At 44.3% G+C, this 9,331-nt stretch overlaps 1 pseudogene; it reads left to right on the forward strand.

Annotated features, from left to right (window-relative positions):
* Window positions 1-4,018: 4,018 nt before the first annotated feature.
* On the forward strand, window positions 4,019-5,253 carry LOC103682441 (annotated as a pseudogene).
* The last annotated feature ends 4,078 nt before the right edge of the window (window positions 5,254-9,331 follow it).

The raw sequence follows: 9,331 nt of genomic DNA on the forward strand, positions 1-9,331 counted from the left end.
ACAGACTCCTTCCATGGGCCATGTTATAGCACAGCTACATGTTAGGTACGTCCAACCAATGTCACTTTCCTCATCTGCAAAATAGGGACACGCAGGAGCATGACCAGTCTGTAGAATTGTTACCACGTTCAAAGAAAAGTCCTCTATCAATGGCCTGTCACAGTGAGGCATCCACTCTGGGCACTCAGCAATGATTACTTCCTTCTCTCCTTTCCATTTCACATCTGACTCCACCTGCCAGATTGATGGAAAATTTCCTAGGGATGGAGATCCTCAAAATCCACAGATGTACGTTAGTTAAACCTACCATACTCAACTGCTAAGACCCTCCTAGGCCCTCCACTGGAATGTTCTCCAAGATCCAAACATCAGCAGTGGATTTCTAAAACATTGGGAAGACTGTCCGAGTGGCTCAGCATTTCCCTTGGCTGCTAAGGTATTCATGAACCTTGATGGATTCTGAAGTTAGCCTCCCCCCCCAGGGAGGAGGACTTATATAGGAGGGTAGACCCAGGTATGTTCACCTCTCAGTTGAGTAGGTGGAGAGAAAGCAAGCAAGTGGCAAGGGTAAAGTTGCCAGAGTGACCTGTGAGGTGCCAAGCCCAGGAGCAGGGTGGGTCTTCCCATACTGTGCTCAGAAATTTCAGACCTGAAGAAAGAGAAATTAGGGAATCCATCCCATTTACAATAGCACCAAAGTCATACTTTATCTTGGAATTAACTTAACCAGAGATGTAAAGGATGTATATTCTAGAAACTACAAATCACTCTTGAAAGACATTGAAGAAGACACAAAGATATGGATAAATATTTCATACTCATGGATGCAAAGAATTAACATAGTTAAAATGTCAATGCTACCCAGAGCAATCTACACTTTCAATGCTATCCCAATCAAAATCCAATGACATTTGTCAAAGAACTGGAACAAAGACCTCTTTAATTTGTATGGAACTAGAAAAGGCCACGAATCTCCAAGGAACTGTTGAAAAGGAAAAAAAAAAAGCTGGGGGCATCACAATGCCGGATTTCAAGCTGTACTACAAAGCTGTGATCTCAAAGACAGCATGGTACTGGCACAAAAACAGACACATAGACCAATGGTACAGAATAGAGAACCCAGAAGTGGACCCTCGGCTCTTTGGGCAACTAATCTTTGACAAAGCAGGAAAAAACATCCGGTGGAAAAAAGACAGTCTCTTCAATAAATGGTGCTGAGAAAATTGGACAGCTACATGTAAAAGAATGAAACTTGACCACTCTCTCACACCATACACAAAGATTAATTCCTAATGGATGAAAGACCTCGATGTGAGATGGGAATCCATCAAAGTCTTAGATGAGAGTATAGGCCGCAACCTCTACAACATCGGCCAAAGCAACCTTTTTCATGACACGTCTCCAAAGGCTAGAGAAACAAAAGATAAAATGAACTTATGGGACTCCATCAAGATAAAAAGCTTCTGCACAGCCAAGGAAACAGTCAGAAAAACTAAGATGCAGCCCACGGAATGGGAGAATACATTTGCAAATGACACTACAGATAAGACTGGTATCCAAGATCTACAAAGAACTTCTCAAACTCAATACACGAGAAACAAATATTCAAATCATAAAATGGGCAGAAGACATGAACAGACACTTTTCCAATGTAGACATACAAATGGCTAACAGACACATGAAAAAATGTTCAATATCATTAGCCATCGGGGAAATTCAAATCAAAACCACACTAAGATACCACCTTACGCCAGATAGAATGGCAAAAATTGACAAGGTAAGAAACAACAATTGTTGGAATGGATGTGGAGAACGGGAATCCCTCCTACATTGTTGGTGGGAATGCAAGTTGGTACAGCCACTCTGGAAAACAGTGTGGAGGTCCCTCAAAACGTTAAAAATTGAGATACCCTATGACCCAGCCATTGCACTGCTGGGTATTTACCCCAAAGATACAGACGTTGTAGAGGGAAGGGCCATATGCACCCCAATGTTCATAGCAGCATTGTCCACAATAGCTAAATCGTGGAAGGAACCGAGATGCCCTTCAATAGATGACTGGATTAAGAAGTTGTGGCCCATATATGCAATGGAATATTACCCAGCTATCAAAAAGAACGAGTTCTCAACATTTGCCGCAACATGGACAGCACTGGAGGGTGGGGGAATGGAATAGGCTGGTGATGGGTAGTAAGGAGGGCACATATTGCATGGTGCACTGGGTGTTATACGCAACTAATGAATCATCGAACTTTGCATCAGAAACCAGGGATGTACTGTATGATGACTGACATAATATAATAATAAATATAATAATAATAATAATAATAATGATAATAATAAAGAATGTACAACCCATACCAGGTTGCTTCTTAATAAAGTTAAACAATTGACAAAAAAAGAAAGAAAGAAAGAAAGAAAGAAAGAAAGAAAGAAAGAAAGAAAGAGAAAGAAAGAAAAAGAAATTTCAGACATTGAGAGTGGGAGGAGCAGTTTCTCTGCTGAATCAAGGATATTTGTTTTGGAGAGCACAGTGTTGGACAAGAGGAGGGAGACATGTTTAATGAGCACCTACTGTGTGCCAGGCACCTTAGCCAAGTAAGGCTATTATATCCTGAAAGAAAAAGAGACTATTTTACAGTCAGGAAATGGAGACATTGACAAGTGGAATAATTTGGGTAAATTAATACACGTAAGAATCCAAGATGGGGGCCTAACTCACCTCACCTAAGGTGAGAACTGAACTTACCTCCTCCCCGGACACATCAAGTCTACACCTATTTATAGAGCAGATCCGCCTGAAGAAGAACTGAGGGCCAACTGAACAGCTTCTGCACAACACATGACAGAGACACCCTCACCATCCTGCCAACTGCAGTGAGAGGGATAGTTCTGGGGGCTGGAAGCTGATCTGTCTGCCCTGGGTCACAGAAAAGAAGCTGGTTTATTTTTATTTTTTGGAGGCTTTTTATTTATTTGTCAGAGAGAGGGAGAGTGAAAGCAAGCACAAGCAGGAGGAGCGGCACACAGAGGGAGGAGTCTCGCCACCGAACAAGGAGCTCGATATGGGACTTGATCCCATGATCCTCCTGGGATCATGACCTGAGCAGAAGCTAGACACTTAACCAACTGAGCCACCAAGGTGTCTCAAGAAGCTGCAATTTAAAGAGCAAATGCAATGTGAAGGATCCACCCTCCAAGCCCCCCAGTGGGGAGGGAGTTGCTGGATCTCTTTCTGTGTTGAAGTCCTGGCAAGCGCCATGGTTCCCATTTCCCTCCACCTTGATAGCATGGACAGAAGCAGGTTCTGAGCACCCCAGCCAGCTTGCTACCTCGCTGAGCCTTGGGTTCTCAACCCACTCAACCAAGCTGTGCCCACGAGGCAGCCCCAGCATAGCACACACTGGGTTGCCTGGGTCAGCATTCATTACAGCTCCAGACATCACACTAATTTGACACCTTAGTCCAATTTACCCCAGAACACATCAGGCTTGCACGACTCGGATTGCTAGGGCACCCCCTGAATGGAGAGTTATGTGATCTCCTGAGTCACTACTGCTTCAGCTGGAACTGTCCTGACAACTAGCCCCTTGATGTGGAAAGCCCAGCACCCCCCAGCCCACACTCTGCCAGGCCACTCACAGTGCTTAAGACCCCAGGACACCCCAGCTTTCTCCCACTTGAACTTCAGACATCCTGCTAGGAGATCCTGTGCACAGAGAACCCCCCATACTGAATCCACTTCAGCTACAGCTACCCTCCCAATGTGCCTTCTCATAGACACCCCTGGTAAACTCCACCCCACGCCCATTTCAGCTACAGCTGTCCTGCCAGGGCACCCCCTGTGCAGAGCACCCCGGAAACATTAGCTCCTGATCCATCTCCATTCCAGCCACCCTGCCAGGGGGCCCTCTGCACAGAGAGCCCTGTGACACCAGCTTGTATCCACTTCAGCTTCAGCCAGGCGGCCTGGGTGCCCTCAGTGTGAAGATGCATGCACCCCCACGTTTATTGTACCATGACTTACAGTAGCCAAGGTGTGGAAACAACCCAGGTATCCACCAGAGAGGAATGGATAAGGGTTGTTCTTCATCCAAATCACCATCTCCCTGCTTGCCTAGCCAGGGATCCCCACCTGCACGACCAAATTCCCAACTATGTCTGCACCATCCAGAGGTTCTTAGCCCAAAACCTGGTGTCTGTCCAACCCCATGTCCTTTCCAGAACCTCCATGTTCACACACTCTGCCAGCACCCCCACAAACCACCAGCACCCTCAGGTCCCTGCACTCCACCTGCACCCCAGAGAGTCCTAGCCCACACCGTGGTGCCCCTGTACTCCTGGCCAGAGAAGCATCCAGAAGTACCTGCAGGTCCTCGTCCTCCTCCTCCCTGGTAGCAGCAGGCTGCAGCCCCTGGACCAAGAAGCCAGCATGTGGGAGAAATTCCAGTTGGAAGAGGAAGCACAAGACTCAGAATGCGGGTTTTCATGCACTGAGGTAACACAAGAATCACCACCTCTTTCCAACTCTTCAAAGCATGTTAGAAAGCCTTCTGTGCCTTAGCAGCAGTGGTGTTCCAACAGCACCATTGCTGGAGAGCACAAAACAAAGTTTGTAGGAATGCTAACAATTACAGGGTTCATAAATACACCACAGAAATGGCATATGTCAACTCTGGTACAGATTTATGAATTAGAGAAACATAAGGTTGAAACAGGGAGGGAGCTTCATCCCCAAGAAACACGTAAGCCTTCAGGGAATATAGCTCCAGATGCAAACGTCTTCCATGCTGTACACACTGATCACAAATAAAATCCACTCATTGCCAGTTATTGATCTATCAGTGGACTGCACTTTGTACACGTACCCACAAAAGAATCCTCACGTTCCTTCAGCATTTTAGGTCTGGTCTGCCAAAGCCTGCCTTCATGAAGCAGATGTTCTTGCATTTGGGACCCAACACAACATCCCTTCATCCACCAGGAGACTCCCTTCAGTACAGCCTAGAATCTTTGCAGAAAGATAGTTGCTGGCCTTCCCTGTGGTGCACGAGTCAGGAGAAGTTGTGGGTATTTATTCCAATTCTGATGTAATTAAGCTTGCTGCTGAGAAAACATTCAGTAACCTAGATATCACAGTGACCAGGCCCTCAGCACCGCTCACAGTGTCTTGAAGTTGTTGTGAAGTACTGTAAGCTGGAAACCCTGGACAGGTTAGTGCGGGATGACCTCTGGCCTGCTGGTCACAAGTGAAGCAGATAGCATCGTGGGTGTCATTTCCCTGTCAGATGTGTGGTAAGCCCTGATACTCATGCCTGCAGGTGACAAACAGGAGACAGATGCAGAATGGCCACTGTGCATGGAGAAGCCCTTGGAGAAAACGCGAACAAGGATTCTGGGTCAGGCTTTGCCTCCTGAACACTGACCGTGATAGAAGATGGTGAAATGGCTACGAATGTGTGTCATGGTTTAGTGATGGGTATTTTTTCCAGTGATGTTGAAACCAAGCATAGGAGCAGATTTTATGTGTTTGAAGATGCAGGTTTGCATTAAAAGACTGTTTTCAGACTTTAGAAAAATTTCAGATGCTATATATTATCAAAGTGCACTGTGTCCTGAACTTTTTATTATTTTTCATCTTGAAGAATCACTGGTTTATAACAGGTAATAGAACATAAGGGGAGAGCATGGCCTGTTCATATCTCGTGTTTTATATCACGGGTTATGTCATCATTGTGACCCGTGGCAGGTGGAGACTCGCCAGGCTGGGGAGTGAGTCTTTGAAACTTTCTCCAACCAGTTCCTTTTACTTAGATTTGTGGAACCGCTGTAATTTGAATATAAATAATTTGTAAAACTTAACTTTTTTATGATAAGTGTCTGTTCTGATCTATAATGTAAAGAAATCTGCTTTATAACAGATTTATTTATTTTTACTCGCTGCAATATTCTACACACCTTGGCAGGTAAACTTCACCGTACTCATTAATAAACCATTGGTTGTTACTGTAAATGGCAACTTCCTCATTTAACTTTGTATCTGCAAAGGATAAAACTTCTAATGTAGCCACTGTTAGAGCGTAAAAGCTCAGGTTTCCAAAAGCATGTGTGGAGACCTGCTCTGCTAGACTGGAAACAGGCAACCATTATGAGGAAAGAAATTGCTGTGAAAATGTCGACTTTCTTCGCATGAATGGAAATGTAAAATCATGGGATGCCTGGGTGAGGCTCAGTCCATTAAGTGTCCACCTTTGGTTCAGATCATGATCCCAGGTCCTGAGATCGAGTCCCACATTGGGCTCCCTACTGCTCCCCCTGCTTGTGCTGTATTTCTCTCTCTGACAAATAAATAAGAAAATCTTTAAAAAAAGGAAATGTAAAATCATAATGTCTGTATGACTGCTGCTGGATTGTTGTTGTAAAGTGTTATTATGGCATATGCAGTCCTGTCATGTAGTTGAAGAGAAACAATGATTCTTAATGTAAGTCCTCTGGAAATGCCCATACTGTGGATATATATGACTATACTGTGATTTTTTTGTTTTTGTTTTTGGCAGATTGAAAAATTAAAATAAATCTTACTATCTATAGGGCACCTGGGTGGCTCAGTCATTTAAGTGTCTGCCTTTGGCTCAGGTCACGACCTCAGGGTCCTGGGATCAAGAACAGTGTCAGGCTCCCTGCTCAGTGGGGAACCTAAAACATTCTCCCTCACCCTCCGCCCCTCCCCCCTCATGATCTCTCTCTCACACACACGCACAAATAATTAAATAATTTTAAAATAATCTTACTACCTATTAAAAAAGAGATGAATGGATAAAGAACAGGTGGTATATATACAAAATGGAAAATTACTCAGCCATAAAAAAGGATGAGATCTTGTAATTTGTCACAACATGGATAGACCCAGATGGCATAAACCTAGGTGAAATATGTCACAGAGAAAGACAGTGTATGAATTCAGTGACTAACATAATATAATAAAAATATTATTATAAAAAAATCCAGTCTTATGTGGAATCTGAATAGAAAAGCAAATGAATAAACAACCAAACAAAAAGCAGAATCAGACCTATAAATACAGGATCAAAGTGATGTTTGCCAGAGGAGAGGCGAGGGGGGCATGGGAGAAATGCGTGCAGGGGAGTGGGAGACACAGGCTTCCCGTTATGGGATGAATAATCAGGTGGATGAAAGGCACAATGAAGGGAATATGGTCAACGGTATTGTAATAGTGTCTCTGGTGACCCGTGGGAGCTACACTTGTGGTCAGTATAGGATAAGGTAAAAACTTCTCCAATCACTGTAATGTCCACCTGAAGCTACCATGATATTGTGCGTCAACTATGCTTCAATTAAAAAAAAAATATGAGTCAGAAAGTACATATAAAACAGAATTGGGTTTGTCGGACAGTGATAGAAATGCAAATGCAATCCAGCTGGAAATAGCCTCACTCAGCCTGTCTAGGGGCTGCAGGTAACTCTGGACTCTTGGGACACTGCACTCTTCACTTCTGTGATCATTTTACTTTCAGTTGCCTTCTTGGCTGATTTCTCTTTCAGCTTCCTTTTACAGCTTTTTTGTGTGCACCCCTGTGGTTGGTGTTCAGTCCTAGGCCAAATGGTCTTCTTCTCCTCACAGTCCTCATGGGGAACCCCATCTATCCCCCAGTTTCAGAGAGCACCTCTCTGCTCATTGCTCTTCTCTCCCCTGAGCTCCAGACCCTGTGTATCTGCTCCGTGATGAGACAGCTCTGAGCTCACTCTTTCAACAAGTCATTACTGGGAGCTTCCTGTGTGCTGGGGAACAAATAATGATGGTTCCCGAACATATTCCTTTTTAAATTAGTTTTAGGGCTAGAATTTAGTTTTGTATTAGTTGCATAGAACACCTAGTGCTTATTCCATCATGTGCCTCCTTAATGCCCAATCACCCAGTTACCTCATCTCTGCACCAAGCGCCCTCCAGCATCCCTCAGTTTGGTCCCTACAGTTCAGAGTCTCTTATAGTTTGCCTTCCTTTCTGTTTTCATCTTATTTTATTTTCCTCCCCTCCCCCTATATTCGTGTGTTTTGTTTCTTAAATTCCACATATGAGTAAAGTCAGATGGAATTTGTCTTTCTCTGACTGACCAATTTCAGTTAATGTAATACCCCCTAATTCCATCCACATTGTTACAAATGGCAAGTGTTAATTCCTTTTGGTGGCTGAGTAATATTCCATTGTATGTTTATACCACATCTTCTTTCCCCAGACTTCCAACATTTCTGATTTTGCACCCTGCTGCTTATAATACTTTGTGTAGCCTCCTCAAGCAGACTACCTGTCCCCCGCTGTATCCTCAGCTGTATCACATCAAATTCAAGTCTCTCCACCTCTCATCTTCCAAATGGTCATTGCTTTTCTACTTGTAGACTTGCAGCTTTTGTTTTCTCAGACCTCTGATTGATTTCCTGGGTGTTCAGAATGATCTGATAACTATGTAGTTGTATTCAAGGGAGGGGAGAAACATAACTCCTTCCCCCAGAACTTTCTGATTGGATCTGGACATAAAGACTGTGAACCTGGTGACAGGCTGGATTCTGTTGTCCACCTTCTATGAGGCTGAATGTTGTTTTGGCAACAGGTGACACAGCTTCATCCTTCCCAGGGACAGGTTTATTGTGGGAAGGTGTACCAAACACAATATCTACCATTATCTAGACATATTTTTGAGTGTTTATAGATAAGTTGAGAGTGGCATTTGCTCTAGTGCCATGTTGTCCAACTTACCCCACAAGTGTGACCTTTCATGGGGGGTCTAATGGCCCATGTCTTCATTAACATCCAGGACAGTGTTTTAGTGAATGGTGACTCTGAGTGACACATTTAGCTTTGTACTGGTTGAGTCTTTCAGCTTCTCCACGAATGTACGTATAAATACAACTCAAATATTAATTTTTCATCCTGATGGAAAGTTAACTTGTTTACTTTGAAACATGGTTTCCAGGCAATGAAGTCAGGAGGGTCATTGAGAAAGCCATCAGTCATTGGCCAGCTGAGCTGCCTGGTCACCCAAATGGGGTCAACCTAACAGTGCCGGGATGGTAGGCCAGGGCATGGTGGTGACATCATAAGAAGGCATTGTGATGCCCCAGGGCTGTTATAAAAGCACAGCAACAGCACAGGCTGCACTGAGATAGAGATGGTGCTTCAGCCACAGCTCTTCCTGCTGCCATTCCTCACGTTCTCTGCCCTGTTCTCTGCCCCTGCCCATGGCAAGCCCCCTGCCCACTCCTCCTGCCCTGGGCCTCTGGCCAACACTCTGTACTGCACTGTCATGTTTGTGCC

This window comes from Ursus maritimus, unplaced genomic scaffold (assembly GCF_017311325.1).
Source record: "Ursus maritimus isolate PB19 unplaced genomic scaffold, ASM1731132v1 scaffold_5, whole genome shotgun sequence".
Classification (NCBI taxonomy): Eukaryota; Metazoa; Chordata; class Mammalia; order Carnivora; family Ursidae; genus Ursus; species Ursus maritimus.